Below are 15,651 nucleotides of genomic sequence, written 5' to 3'. Positions count from 1 at the left end.
GATAGCTCTTACTCTTTTTGACTAGTAATGAACCTTTAGGCTACATCTACACTGGCATGATTTTCCGGAAACGCTTTTAATGGAAAAGTTTTCCGTTAAAAGCATTTTCGGAAAAGCGTATCTAGATTGGCAGGATGCTTTTCCGCAAAAGCACTTTTTGCAGAAAAGCTTCCATGGCCAATCTAGACGCGGTTTTGCGCAAAAAATCCCCGATGGCCATTTTAGCCATTGGGGCTTTTTTTGCGGAAAACAGTACTGTGCTGTTTACACTGGCCCTCTTGCACAAATGATTTGCGCGAGAGGGCTTTTGCCCGAATGGGAGCAGCACAGTATTTCCGCAAGAACACTGATGATCTTACATGAGATCGTCGGTGTTCTTCCAGAAATTCAAGCGGCCAGTGTAGACAGCTGGCAAGTTTTTCTGCAAAATCATTTGATTTTGCAGAAAAACTTGCCAGTCTAGACACAGCCTTAGAGAGTTTTTTTGCAGGATTAGCTATAGGTGTGGTCTTTGTAATATCTGGGATGGATGAGAGGGGTGCTGCCCTTTTCTAAAGATCTCAACATTTAGTAATTAAATGGTTAAACCCAGGAAGTTCTGGCAGAGAGCCAGGAGATCTAATAGGAACAAAGTGTTGAGTTTTGAACTGAAAGGGAATCTTCCAGTTGGAGTTCAAACCAGGAGCTGAGGGGAGAAAGATTAACTGAAAAAGGCAGGAATATCCATGCCTAGAAAAGGAACATCCCAACCTAGGAATGGACTGTACCTTGAAGTTATGGATATGTAAATGACAGGGAATGTTTAATTAGACATCAGGCATACACATGAACTATACCTTGGAAGACTGTATATGTGAGTAGATAGGGAATGTTTTAGATAGACTCAATTAAGTTATTTTCCTTATTTTGTGGGAAAACGCCTCATGTCTGAGTCCACGTGCCTTCCCCCTTCATTTGTAACTAAAGCTTAGTCCCAGGGATTAAGCCCCCGGCTTACCCTTCAACAGCTGGGATATGCACCAGGATGCCAGGGTCCTGGGAAGGGGCTGGCGTGGGTGGCTGCACTTAATGCAGCTGCATCAGCACAGTGATATTCCCCGGCTGTTCAAGGCTGGTGCACTGTCTCCAGGAACAACCCCAAAAAGCTGCTAGACCTGCAACAGACTGGCCTGAAGCCCGAGGACACAGCCCACTGCGTATTACTGTGAGAGACACACAGTGACACTGACCATGCAGCTGCTCCTACCAAAACCAGAGCTGTAGAACTTCCCGCGTCTGCCACACCAGGGCAGCAGAGACACGCGTGAAAGAGCAATTAGCTCTGCTGTAGAACAGCAGGGAGGGGTTCAAAGAGAGGTTCCACCTCCAGCTTCCTGAGCAACTCAGACATGTAAGAAAACGGAGGTTGAAAAGGTTTTCTCCATATCGGTGGCTGAGTGGTCTAAGGTGTAAGACTAAAAGCATGTCTCTCCCACAGTTCGGTGTTCTGATCTACAAAGGGAGATGGTTCAAATCCCACCCCTGACATGGCTTTTGCCTCCTTGCTGGAGAAACGGCCTCATTTCAATGCCTCCCCTAATACTGGAAGAGCAAGTGCTTAGGGTTGCCTTAGGAGTTCCTGGGGGCAGAGTAGCAGCAGTTTGGGGGAGTGGAAGGGAAGCAACAGTTGCAGCTTCTTTCCGCATCCAGGTCAGTGTCCCCACATGGGTGCAGGAGTGGGGTGCAGAGGTTTGCAGTGAAGGGTGCAGGGGGTAGCACTGAAGGGGTGCAGGGATTAGGGATGCAGGAGGGGATGCAGGGTTAGCAGCGATGGTGGCATTGATTAGAGGTGCAGGAGGGGGAACAGGTGCTGCCACCTTCCTGATCCTGCCCTGCTTTCTGTAGGCCCAAGCAAGGTGTAATGGACAGGAAGAGTGATGAGCATCCCATTACTGAGGGGTTAAGATCAGGTAGCTAGAAAAATGTGTTGGCAGGGGGCCCGGGAGAACCAATTGAGATAGGGGGTAGCAGGTTGAAATGGGTAGCAGGTTTAAAACTAATAAAAGAAAGTTCTTCTTCACACAGCGTGTAGACAGCCTGTGGAACTCCTTGCCAGAGGAGGCTGTGAAGGCTAGGACTATAACAGAGTGTAAAGAGAAGCTAAATAATTTCCTGGAGGTTAGGTCCATAAAAGGCTATTAGCCAGGGGATAGAAATGGTGTCCTTGGCCTCTGTTTGTCAGAGACCAGAGAAGGATGGCAGGAGACAAATCGCTTGATCATTGTCTTCGGTCCACCCTCTCTGGGGCACTTGGTGCTGGCCGCAGACAGGATACTGGGCTAGATAGACCTTTGGTTCAGACCAAAGGCCTGTTCTTATGTAAGGAGCCGCCAGCCTTTCATTCACACACAGAACTGGTTTGGAATTGACCGCAGGGTACCGGGGCTGGGCTGGGCTGGGCTGCGGGGAAATCTGGCCCTGGTAGTGACAAGGGGAGCTGCTGGGCGCTGGGACGTGGCTGACTGCTTCGGCCTTCTCACAGGTCGGGACAGAGAAGCGCAGACTTGCGTATATCTCGCGGGCGGAGGAACCAGCAGCGGGACATTCTGTGTCCAGCCGGACTCTGGAACCCCCCTGCCAGGAGAAAGAACAGCGCGACGCTGCGTCACACCCGCCTGGGCCCCCCCGTTCTATTGGCCCCGCCCCCGGCCCAGTTCCTTGCAGCTCACCACAAACCACCGCACCGCTGTAGTGGGGGGAGGGTGACTGTGCTGCGCAATGGCTGGGAGGGCTTCAAAGGAAGCTTCCACCATCGCTTCCCTGAGCAACTCCAACATTTAAGAAAACTGCGGTTCAGAAACCCCCGTCTACGTCACTGCCAGGGTAGCCGAGTGCTGTAAAGGCGCTGAACTCAAAAGCTTGTTTTCCCCGTGTGACGTAGTGGGGGTACTTGCTGGGCTGTGGTGACCCCTGCTGTCTGGAGCAAGACCCAGCAGGGAAAACCTCACTATGCAAAGGTAGTGCCAAACTTGTTGAACCAGACACCCCCCATGGAGAGTGTGACGGCGCGTTGGGGGTTCCCCGTCTCCTGCACCCTGAAATGGCACAAACAGACTTCACCAGCTAGTGGAATTGAGGGTGGTTTATTGCTCCTCCAGCACAGCGCAGCACAGATGTAATCTGGTTACAGGAACTGGGCTAGGATGCCTCAGGCCCCCTTGAGATGGGGGAGACTGGGCCCCTAAACTCCAGCCCCTTCCCCTAGGCTCTCCTCCATGCTCTCCAGATAGGAACTCACTAACCCTCTCCAAGCCCTGCCCCCCAGCCAGGGCAGCATCCACCTTCCTTTGTTCCTCTCCATGGGGGGTGTCTGGCCACTGGTTCAACAAGCCTAGTGAGGCTTTCCCTGCTGGGTCTTGCTCCAGACAGCAGGGGTCACCACAGCCCAGCAAGTACCCCCACTACGTCACAGAGAGGAACAAAGGAAGGTGGATGCTGCCCTGGCTGGGGGGCAGGGCTGGAAGAGGGTTAGTGAGTTGCTGTCTGTGAGCATGGAGGAGACAGCCTAGGGAGAGGGGCTGGAGTTTAGGGGCCCAGTCTCCCCCCAACTTAAGGGGGCCTGAGGCATCCTAGCCCAGCTCTGTGACCAGATTCCATCTGTGCTGTGCTGTATCCTGGAGAGGCAATAAACGTCCTCTATTCCACCGGCTGGTGCAGTCTGTTTGTGCCATTTCGGGGTGCAGGAGACGGGGGACCCCCAACGCGCCGTTACACCCCGCAAGTGGGTTTTTCTGCGCTCCGAAAAGAGCCGCGGGTTCAACTCCCACTTCTGCCCCAGCTTTTGTTCTCCATGTGGAGAGGCGACCTCATTTCAATGTCCGCCCTCAGGACGTACTTCGAGCTTCCCTTAGAGCAGTGGCAAGAGAAGTCGGTGAGACTTCAAATATCTTCAGCAACTGCCCATTCGGAGCACCTGGATGGGAACGTTTTGCTTTCTCTTCCAGTGGGTCTGGAAGTCTTGAGGGAAGTGGGGAATGGCTGCCCTTTGGGAACAGAAGAGGGTCTCTTGGACCATTAAGTAGAACGGTTGAAAGTTTCCTTTTCAGCGGGGCTTAGCTGGCTAGAGCGCCTGCCTAGCAAAAGCGCGTGTTTAGAAGACAGGAGATCCTGGTTTCAACTCCCCAGTGGTACCTTCTTCTGGCCTTCGCTGTTCGTTGCTCAGCTTTTCCAGTGTCCTTCTGGGAAACAGAAGAGGCCTCCACTGGCCACCCAAGTAATGGCTTGTTGAGGAAAAGGCTTATTGGAGAGAATAATGAAACCACAGGCTTGGGGCTAATGAAGAGGCTCCTGGGACTGGCTTTGGGAAGGCAGCTGTCCTGACTCCAAGTGCTGAGTCATGATAAGACCCCACAAGCCCCTGCGATTCCCTAGGGGTGTCAGTGCCCAGGCACCCTCGAAGCGCAGCCTCTGCAGGTCGGGCAGCGATGGAGAGTTACTCTCCTCTCGCCTCCCTTTGGATGGTCAATGGGAACATATGGAAGAAAAGTCCCAGAGGGCGGGCGGCACCAGGGCTAAGCTGGCCAAGGCACCTGCCAGGTGAGGCGGAGAGGAGGGATGCAGCTCCCAGTGGTGCCAGGTCAAACGTGTCTGCTCTTCCCACCATTTCCCCCATCAGACAGGAATCTGTCATGAGGAATCAGACAGTTCTGCGTTTGCCCATCAATGCAAATGTTGGCAAAAGATCCCGGCCGTTTTCTTCTCACCAGACTCAGGAGGCGGCACCTGAGAAAAACGGAGAAAAGGAAAAGGCCCCGAAACTCCATTTGCCTGCATGGATCCTGCAGCCAGAGCGCGGAGCACTAAGTCCTGTAGGGCCAGAGCTGGGCACAGGCGGGTCTTTCCAAAGGCCTTTTGCTCTCTGGGTGTGAATTCTGAGCGTTCGATGCCTGAAGCCCTCAAAGCCTCCTGCTCGGCATCTCCGCCTTGTCCCAGGGAACATCTGCAGGGGCTGTTTCAAGGCTGTGAGGGGATTCCCCGGGATTCAGCCCGAGTCATGGCTCTCCTGAGTCCCCCCCAGCCTGGGCTCCTCTCACCCTGCGATGCTGTGACAGGCTTCCCCGCCGGTGACAGTGAGCGCGGGGCGTGTGGCCGGGTGCACCCTCTCCTGCTGCGCCCCTTTGTCCCCCGCCCTGCTACTTTCCCTTAACCCCCCGCCCCTCGGGCAGCACTTGAGAGAGGGTCCTGGGCTCTGTCTATCGGGCGCTGAGCAGCTGAAGAGCCGGGTCTGGCTGCACAGGGGACAGTGTGGACCAAGGGCAGTCAGGGGCGTGGCCCATCCGGAAGGGCGGAGCCGCGTGTGCACGTATGCAGATGTGTGCGCGAGCGGAGCACTGTGGGAGTGGAGCGGGCTGGCGAGCGGAGCCCTAATTTGCAAGCGGGGCTCTGGGTGGGGTCTGGGGACTGGCGGAGGAGAGGGGGGGCAGCTGGCAGCAGCGGGAAGCGGTGTGGGTGGGGTGGTTTGGAGGAGGACGTGGGAGCCACCGTGATGTGAGAGTTCGGGGCGCTTGAGGCTTGGCGGGGGCTCTGGGACAAGAGTTTATACTTACCTGGCAGGGGAAATACCACGCTCAGGAAGGTGGTTTTCCCAGGGTGCGGCCCGCCCATTGCACTGTGGGTGCGCTGACCCCTGCGATTTCCTCAAGTAGAGGAAACTCGACTGCATAATTTGTGGTAGTGGGGGACTGCGTGCGCGCTTTCCCCTGGTGGTGGTGTTAGAAGAAAGAACATCTTGTGCCGAGAATACAGGATTAAATTGGGGAAAACGGTTCTTATCTATTCTGCACACGTGCAGATAAATACTGGGAGATAGATTTCCCCAAGAGCTAACCCTGTGAGAATGTGTAAAGCGGGGCGGTGTCTGATGCTGGGGGTTGTGTTCCTTCCGCTTTGAAACTTGCACTCGAGATTCAGTTTATCATACCTGTAAAGGACCATCAGTTTATTTCCCTGCTGGGTTGGGCTCGTTGCTTGTTTCTGTTCCTTAGTATTCCTCCTGTCTGTAGGACAATGGTCTGACCGAAACTGCGTGGTTCTCCGACCCTCTGGGAAGTTCTGGTCCAAGCTGCAAGCTCCCCACCCCCACTCAGCTCTGGGCCTGGCTTGGAGGTTGGCCACCCCCGAGTAACGCAAACATTTACATGTCAGGAACGCTGTGGACAAATAGAAAACAGTCCAGAAAGAGCAACACGGATTTCTAAAGGTCTAGAAAACAGGACCCATGACACTGGCCTGTTCACACAAGCCCCACAACTTGCTTCTTCGCCCCATGCCCAGCTGCTCCCTTTTCACCAAGGCAGGGCCAGGCTCTGGTGCCTAACACCAGCCTTCCCCCGCCCCTACAGCCAGGGCTTCTTCCCCACCCTACGGTCCCAGGAGAGTTTCCGCGGGAGCGACCCCGAATCCGGATTCTGGATTTTAGTTTCTTTGCCCAGCAGATTCTGTAGCTGCCCCCGCTCCAGTGGCGGGCAGGTCCCGTGTTTCAATGGGATTGGATCCCACCCTGCGGTATGAAGGGACGTGTCTCTCTGCCACCTAACCGGTAGCCTTCCTGGCTAGGGGGATCCCTCCGGTCCCATTCCTACCCCAGCCCAGTGCCCTGTGCTCGGCGCCTGTCCCCTCCCCTCAGCCACCTCGTGTCATTACACCTGAGCTGAGCTAAGTGTCCGGCCTCTCTGCGGTATAAAGGGAACAACTGCCCCCAGGGGACATCGCCACGTGCTGAGCGCTCAGCCTTATACCCGGCTTGTGGAACCCGAATGAAAATCCCTGCCCGGGGCTGCCGGGTGAAATACCAGCCCCTGGTTCTAGGAGCCTCAGACTCCGCCCAGAAACAGCCCTGCCCGGCCCTGCCCGCTGGGGAGTTTCCCTCAGTGCCTGGGAACGAGAATGGAACCTCTGCTGCTTTTCCTCGCCCTGCTCGCCGCCCCCCGCTGTGAGTGTCCGCTGTAGAGCGGTGGAACTGGGGACAGGTGCAGCGACTCATGCTCTGGCTCATTTCTTCAGTTTTCTGGTTTCTCTTCCCCCAGGTGTCCTCTCTCAGGTGCAGCTGGTTGAGTCCGGTCCGGGGGCTGTGAAGCCCGGAGAGACCCTCACCCTGAGCTGCACCATCAGCGGTGACTCTGTCACTAGTGAATGGTGGGAGTGGGTCCGGCAGGCTCCCGGGGAAGGGCTGGAATGGGTGGGACAGATTTACTGGAGCAGTTCCAGCTGGCGCACCTACTACGGGCCGGCTTTCCAGAGCCGCGGAAAGCTCAGCGCGGACTCCGCCAAGAACCAGTTCTCGCTGCAGCTTCGCTCGCTGACAGCTGCGGACACCGCCACCTATTACTGTTCCGGGAGACACAGTGACACAGAGCTCCGCAGGGCCCGGCACAAACAGGGGAAGCGGCTTCCGAGCAGCGAGTTCCCATTCGGCCGTGCGCGCTGCACAGATCAATGCGAATCCAAAGCCGAAAACAAGGGCAGGAGAGAAGCTGGATTGACAGACACAAGCCAAGCGGAGTGCTGTCTGGACAGAGCGCTGCACGGTGTATCAGGCACCTGCGTCCTTTCCTGCCATGACCTGTGGGGAACTGTGGAAAGTCATTTCCGTTCTCTCTCCCCTCCGTCTGTCCAGACTGGGACCTGTGGCTCTGTCTGTACGGGCGGGACGTGTAGACACCACTGTACGGCCAGTCACAGCACCCGGAACACGTGTGGTAAAGTGCCAGGCTAGTGCCAGTGCAAAGTTTCTTTCCTTGCTGAAAACAGTCCCTGTCAAAGGGGAAGAGTCTGGACTCGCTCTCCCGTCGCATCTGTCCCCGGCTGCTGGATCTTGTATGATACAGAGGCGGGTCAGCCACTCAGCGAGTCAAGGGCCCGGCTCATGTCTGAAGGGGGAGGGACTGGGGTGAGGACGGAGAATAAGCAACCTCCCGATCCGCTCTGCCGGGGGGTTCTGCCAGGGAGGGGGAAGCCCCTGCGCCCTAATCGCGCTCTCTGACAGGTGGGGGGAAGCAGGCAGCAGGGATGGGGAGAGGCTGCACTTGCTCGAACCCCTTATTGGAACGCCGGGCTCCCAAAGGGACTTACAGCCCCGAATTCACCGCCCGGTCTCTCTCCCCTCCCCAGCCAGGGACGGGGCCGCACGAGGATCTTGTGTATCCCAGGCGGGTGCCCAGCCCGGGGCTGGGGGGGGGGGGGGGGAGGGGTTTCCGGGACAGTCACCTCCATAGACCAAGTCTTGAAGTTGATCCACTATTTTACAGGAAGCTGAAAGAGTCCGGGTGCCTGGGACACGGCCCCTCCCCACGGACCGTGCGGGGCCACTCTGCGTATGGGACTTCAGAGCCAAGTGATCCCCGCCCCAGATCTCCTGACAACACCCAGCCCCTCAGGCCCTGCGTAGGAAACACAGTGACTGCAGGGAGCTGCTTCTTCCTCCAAGCGGCCTAGAGGTGTGAGGAGAGTCCCGGCGCTGCACAGACACCCAGGCCCGGACAGTCCGACTCCTGCACCTGGAGCCCTGGGGCGAGTCAGTCAGATCCCTGGCAAGAGCAGCGTGTGTCTCTTATCAGGCGAGGTATGCAAATGAGGAAGCCAGTGTCCTGCTTAAATCGGTCTCTCCCTCTGCCCAGGCTGCACCCGGAAACGCAATCGGCAGCCCCCGGCTCTGTGCAGTCACCAGCCAGTCCCCTGAGAACTTTCTCCTCCGGCACCAGGAGAATGAGATTCTTACTCCTTGCCAGTTTCGCTCTAGCAGCTTTGGACGGTATTTTTTCTATGAAAATTCACAGAGTTAGAAGGATATTGTGTGATCGCTGCATCTATACGGTATTTATAACCTGACTTTATCCGCAGGTGCCCGGTCCCAGGTGCAGATGGTGTACTCCGGGGGCGATGTGAAGAAGCCCGGAGACTCGTTGTGCCTCTCCTGCAAAGCCTCCGGCTTCACCTTCAGCGATCACTGGATGCTCTGGTTCCGGCAGGCACCCGGGAAGGGGCTGGAGTGGGCGGCCGGTATCAGCAGCGGTGCTGGGAGCAGCACGTACTACGCTGATGCGGTCAGAGGCCGATTCACCATCTCCAGGGACAATCCCAGCAACCTGCTGCACCTGCAAATGACCGGCCTGAAGCCCGAGGACACCGCCCGCTATTACTGTGCCAGACACACAGTGACACGAACCCTGCGGCTGCTCGTGCACAAACCAGAGCTGCGGAACTTCCCGCGTCTGCCGCACGGGGGCAGCAGAGACACGCGCCAAACAGCCCTGCCGGGGGCGCAGGAGAGCACAAGCCGGTCGGGATGGAACACGGCTCCTCTCAGTAAAGCTGAAGATCCCAGGGATTGAGGCCCGGAGCGACTGGCCCCATCTCCCCCTGGCTCAGTCTGGGGCCCCACGCAGGACCCTGATCTTGGTGCCCCAGGGCGGGGCGATGCTTGAGGGAAGAGATTGGACAATCTCCAGCCACCCCCTCCCCTCCAGTGAAATGTCTGTAAATCAGGGGGCATCCTCTGGCCCTGCAGACTGGCCTGTTCTGTGCGGGTCTGGCAGGAACGAGTCGCGCGTATCAGTGAACCCAGCCCAGGACACTGTGTACCTGGGCCCGGCACGTGCCTTCCGTACTGGCCCTTCCCGCGGAGCTGTTCGGGCCAGTCGCTGCTGCTCCTTCGGGGATGCGCCTTGGGCCGGGCAAGGAGGCGCTGCCCCAAAGTGACAGTCTACTGACCCGCTTCAGCAGCTCCCCAGCCCCTGCCTTCCACTCGCCCGCGCTGCCGCTTGGGCCCTGCTCGCTGGGGTTTGTGTCCAGGCGCTTCCCGCTGGGGAACTTTGGTGAGCTAACGGCGGGGTTAGTGGCGGGGATGGGGCTAAGGGCGGGGTTAGTGGCGGGGATGGGGCTAAGGGCGGGGTTAGCGGTGGGGGTGGGGCTAAGGGCGGGGTTAGCGGCGGGGGTGGGGCTAAGGGCGGGGTTAGTGGCAGGCGCAAGGACACGTGTCGGGGGGGGGGGGGTTGGGCAGCAGATGGATTGAGGAAAAGTCGGCAAGATGGAGCCAAAACTGCCGGATGCAGCCCGGGCTTCCCCGGGGAGACCGCCCCAGGGAGCAGTCTGAGGCGGAATCATAAATCCAGGCGCCCATCGCCACGTGGAGTGAAGCGAGTCTCAGAACTGGGGTGTCAGCGCGGAGAGGGAGCAGAATAACGTGACGTGATTTCACTAGAGAACCCGCATCTGCAGCCCTGCCCCCTGCTCCCAATGTCCCATCTCTAAGTGAGACAGAGAGAGAGAGAGCCGCGCTCAAAGCCTAAACTGGTCCGTTCCCCTGTGGGGATCTGTCCCTGCGGTCACAACCCTTGTTCCGACGCAGCCCAGACAACACGGAACAGTCTCGATAATACTCAGCCCCGCCAGCAGCGCCGGGCACTGGATTAAATGGCGCCTCCAGGCCCCTCCAGTCCTACGATTTTCCGCTTCTGCACTTCACCCCCCATAAAGCCTCGGATAGTCAGCGGGGCGGAAACCAGCATCTCTCCCTGCAGCTGCGGTTCCTGCCTCATTTGCCCCTCCCGGGAGAGACTCCCCCTCTGGACCTCTCCCGGGCACATTCTAGAGGAGCCCGCGGGCCAAGGGTTTCCCGGGGATTTCACCCTCGCACATGGGAGATGTTTGAGTCTCCAGCCCTCCGCCAGCAGCGGGTCCTTCCCCAGGTAGTTCACCTCCGCTGGGTCACACCCCCAGGCAAATCTCGGGCACAGCGGGGTCTCCTGGGTCTTTGTGTAGGGCCCGGCCCTTTGCATCCTCCCATCGGCCCTCCCGCAACCCCCTCCTGGCACGTTGCGGGCGCTGACCTGAGCGCAGTGTCTCCCTGGTGTAATGGGGAGACCTGTCCCCGAAGGGACGTCGCCACGTGCTGAGCGCCCACCCCCTGGCGTCCCTTATACCTGGCCGGGGGAACCCGCATGCAAATCTCTGCTCGGCGGTTCTTGTTGAATACCAGCCCCTGGTTCTAGGAACCTCTGTCTCTGTTCAGACACAGCCCTGCCCGGCCCTGCCCGATCCGGAGTTTCCCTCAGTGCCTGGAAGCGAGAATGGAACCTCTGCTGCTTTTCCTCGCCCTGCTCGCCGCTCCCGGCTGTGAGTGTCTGTGTGACACGTCGGGGAATTAGGGAGCCGCACACACATTCAGCGACTAATTCCTTCCTGAATTTGTTTCCTTTTCCCAGGTGTCCTCGCTCAGGTGCAGCTGGTCCAGTCCGGCCCGGGAGCGGTGAAGCCCGGAGAGACCCTCACGCTGAGCTGCGCTGTCTCCGGATTCTCCATCACTACTCAGCACTACAGCTGGAACTGGATCCGGCAGCCCCCTGGGAATGGGCTGGAGTGGGTTGGGTCTGTGTACCCATATAACAGCGGAGAGACAGGCTACGCTCCGTCTTTCCAAAGCCGAGTCACCATCTCTGGGGACACCGCCAAGAACCAGGTCTCGCTGCAGCTCCGCGCACTGTCAGCTGCAGACACCGCCACCTATTACTGTGCCCGCTACACAGTGACACGGAGCAACGCAGGGCCTGACACAAAAAGAGGAAGAGGCTTCTAGCTCGCACCTGGAGGCTCCAGCGATAGGTGGGTCCCTCCAGAGAAAGAGACACAGACGCATTGAATTAACTACGAACAAAACACCCGCACGCACATCGGGGGCTTTAAGAAAATCCCAGGCAAAATTTATTGACACGCCCCCCCTTCAGCTGCCACAGAAGTGTCAAGCTCACTGAGAGAACAGAGGCATTTCCTGCCTTCGAATGGCTGTCGGGCGGGGAATTGAGAGCTACAAACAATCGCTCGGGGATTGTTCCTGTGTCTGTCGCAGGAGCGTTATGGGCACTGGGAAGGTCACTCTGCCTTCAGAAGAGAGCGAAGGGCACAGACACACACGGAGCAAGTCCCATTCTCCCCAGTAGGGGGCAGCGGCCCTTCACAGACACACACAGAGCAAGGCCCATTCTCTCCAATAGGGGGCAGCGGCCCTTCACAGACACACACAGAGCATCTCCCATACTCCCCAGTAGGGGACAGTGGCCCTTCACAGACACACTCAGAGCAAATCCCATTTTTTCTGGTAACTGGAGCACGTGCTCCTCCCCCAGCAGGCCCAGCCGGATTTGTTCTCCCAGGGCCACAAGTCGCCCCGCCCGCCCTGACCAGCTCTCTGCCCTGCACTGAGACTGCTTCTCACTCTCCGGGGCCGGGAACCCGCCTCTGGCTCCCCGCAGCTGTGGCTCCCTCCCCACCAGACCCTCCCGGGAGAGTCTCGAGTCTCCAGACAGCGCCCCCTGGTGTCTGTATTTCCCAGCCGGGCACAGAGCACTGGGCTGGATTAAAAAACCCAGCGAGGGCACGGAGCGATCCTCGGAACATCGATTCCCATTAAAGTGCTGCATCCCACGTAAAGTGACTCTGGGCCACAGGCTGAGACACGCAGAGGGTGTGTTACTCCGAAGCCGACCAGACATCGCTCCGTCCCTTCATATCTCCCGGAGAACCCGCATGCAAACCCCTGCCCCAGGGCTACCTGTTTAAATACAGACCCCTGGTTCTAGGAGACGCAGTCTCTGCCCAGGCTCAGACCTGCCCGGCCCTGCCCGCGGGGGAGTTTCCCTCAGTGCCTGGGAACGAAAATGGAACCTCTGCTGCTTTTCCTTGCCCTGCTCGCCGCCCCCCGCTGTGAGTGTCCGTGGGGCACGTGGGGGGAATTGGGGCAGAACCGCACATCAGTTCTGCCCCAGTCAGATGCAGCTGGTCCAGTCCAGCCCGGGGCGGTGAAGCCCGGAGAGATTCTCACCCTGACCCGCGCTGTCTCGGGTGTCTCGGTCTCCATCCCTCACAGAAGCTGCGGCTGGGACTGGTTCCTCCAGCCTGCCGGAAAGGGGCTGGAGTGGGTGGGAGGGGTTCGTGACGGGGCAGCCGCCTCTTACGCCGCAGAGTCTTTCCAAAGCCGGGTCACTTTGTCCGCAGCCACCGCCCGGAACCAGCTCTCGCTGCAGCTCCACGCGCTGACAGCGGCAGACAGCGCCCCCTAGTGCTGCGCCAGTAAAACAGACACAGCGCCAGGGCCTGTCTGGAAAACAGGAAGCGGTTTCCACACGCACAGTGAGGGCCCTTGGAAAGCTCCGGCTCGGGCTGGGAACAGAACGTATTTTACATTCCAAGGGGGAGGGAATAGAGAGAGATTTCCGGGGGACAGGTGGACTAAAGGCTTTTAGGCCAGACAGGCCTGATTGGCCCTGGGACAGCGCAGTCCATGGGTCCCTGTCCCCTTCCCCCTTACCGAGCCACAAACCTCCTCCCACCCAGAGACCCTCCAATGCCACCCCTCTATCAGAGGACCCTCTAGTAGGTCACAGCCCCAACCCCCAATTGCTTCCCCTTCCTCTGTCTGCCCCCCTCCCCAGAAGCCCTGTGTCCCAGCTATCCACAGTCCAGCTCTTCCCCTCATCGGCCCTGTGCCCACCTTGGTTTTTTCCACTTCCCCCCCCCCACACACACCCTCAGACAGCTCTGCCCCATAGCAGTGTGAGCCCCCCTCCTTTCCCTCAGTCATCCCTGCTAATCTCTGTCCCCCACTCCGCTCATAGCCCAGTTCCTTCCCCTCGGGCCCAGCTCCCCGCAGTCCCATGCCTGGCCCAGAACTCGGCCCCCTCCTCCTCTTCCCATCTGGCTTCCCTCATCTCCCTCACTCCCATGGTTACAATGGTGCAGCAAGCTCTGCTGAAGCCTTGGCCTCCTCCCCGCATCTCATTTCTGTGATCACAGCCTCATTGGACACATGGCCCAGCTGAGTGATCTGTTTATACTGGGTTGCCTCCCCATGGCGAAGGCTGTTTGATACACAGATGTCTAAAATCAGCCTTCCTAACACTGAAGTTAGGGCTCTTTCCCTACCTGGAAACCTGTGGAACTCCTCGCCAGCAGATGTTGTGAAATCCAACACTATATCGGAGTTAAAAAGAGAACATGTGGTTGTTGGCTAGGATGGGCAGAGGTGATGTCCCATGCTGGGAATGGGCGACAGAGGAGGGATCACTAGAGGAGTCCCTTGTGACGTAGTGGGGGTACTTGCTGGGCTGTGGTGACCTCTGCTGTCTGGAGCAAGACCCAGCAGGGAAAACCTCACTATGCAAAGGTAATGCCAAACTTGTTGAACCAGACACCCCCCATGGAGAGGAACAAAGGAAGGTGGATGCTGCCCTGGCTGGGGGCAGGGCTGGAGGAGAGTTAGTTAGTTCCTGGCTGGAAGGCAGGGAAGAAGGAGCTGGGGAGGGGGCTGGGACTCCCCTATCTCAAGGGGGGCACTGAGGCCTCTTAGCCCCAGTTCCTGTAACCAGATTACATCTGTGCTGCACTGTGCTGGAGGAACAATAAATAACCTCCATTCTACTGGCTGGTGAAGTCTGTTCATGCCATTTCGGGGTGCAGGAGACGGGGGACCCCCAACGCGCCGTCACAGTGGTGTCAGAAGTGGGATGCACTGCACCCCGTGGATGGAGCTTCCAGCGGTGAGCGACAAGGCGCTGTAGAAGCAAGAGCCCTGGAGCCAGGCATGCTGGAGACAGAGTGAAGCAGTTCCTGAGAATCGTGGGGCGCTGCAGCACTAGACTGGTGGGTCTGCACCGAGGGGCCCAGCGGGCAGATGGCCTACGCCCGACTGTTGAAGGCAGAGCTGGTGGGGCTGTGCAGAGAGAGGGGCTTGCCTGTGCGGAAAGCAACCAAGGCCCAGCTGATTGCCCAGCTGGAAGATAATGACCAGCCACAGGGCCAGGATCTTGTCCCCAGGGGAAGCAGCCAGACCCGCCCTGAGAGTGTGTCAGTCTCAGAGAGGGGGAGGAGCGCTGGAACCCACCGGAGAGATGAGACAGCGTCTCCCGGGAGGCCTGCAAGCCATAGCCTATCTAGGGCAGGGGCCAGCCCAGCGGAGCTGCGGCGGCTGGAGATCCAGCTGCGGATGAAGGAATTGGAAGTACTGGACTGAAAGAAGGAGCGCCAAGACCGAGAGAGGGACCACCAGGATTGAGAGAAGGAGCGCCAAGATCGAGAGAGGCAGCGACAGCATGAGCTGGCCATGGCAGAGCGGAGAACCGGCGGGGCACCGGCTGCGCCAAGTGCGGATGGGCCCCAGGGTCCCGGGGCTGCCAGGCGCTTGGAGAGGCCCGTGGTGGCCCAACTGAAGGACGTGGGTGACATAGACGGGTTCCTCAGCACCTTTGAGAGGGCCTGTGGACTGCAGCAGGTCCCCCAGCTGACTGGCTACAGGAACTCATCCCCACACTGAACCAGGAGGCGGCCGGAGTGCTCAGACAGCTGGAGGACCTACAGCCAGGGGATTACAACCGAGTCAAGGAGGCCCTGCTGCACAAGTTCGGGCTGACCCCCGAGATGTACAGGAAGAAGTTCCGGGGGGTACAGAAAGGGCCACGGGAGACCTATGTGGACCTGGCCTCCCGCCTGGCGCAATACGGCCGCAAGTGGGTGTCTGGAGTCGGAGCCCAGACTGCAGAGGAGCTGCTCAAGCTGGTCCTGATGGAGCAGTTCTATGAAGCGTGCCCACCCAAACTGAGGCTGTGGCTCAAGGACCGGAGACCA

The 15,651-nt window shown here is 58.5% G+C and overlaps 1 non-coding gene across 1 annotated transcript; it reads left to right on the top strand.

Moving 5' to 3' along the window:
• The first annotated feature begins 5,577 nt into the window (after positions 1–5,577).
• On the top strand, positions 5,578–5,741 carry LOC142821398 (U1 spliceosomal RNA). The gene has a single exon (XR_012898172.1). It is a non-coding gene; the product is annotated as a U1 spliceosomal RNA (small nuclear RNA).
• Positions 5,742–15,651: the final 9,910 nt, after the last annotated feature.

This window comes from Pelodiscus sinensis, chromosome 30, assembly GCF_049634645.1.
Source record: "Pelodiscus sinensis isolate JC-2024 chromosome 30, ASM4963464v1, whole genome shotgun sequence".
NCBI classification, from domain to species: domain Eukaryota; kingdom Metazoa; phylum Chordata; order Testudines; family Trionychidae; genus Pelodiscus; species Pelodiscus sinensis.
This window is presented reverse-complemented; position numbering and strand designations above follow the sequence as displayed.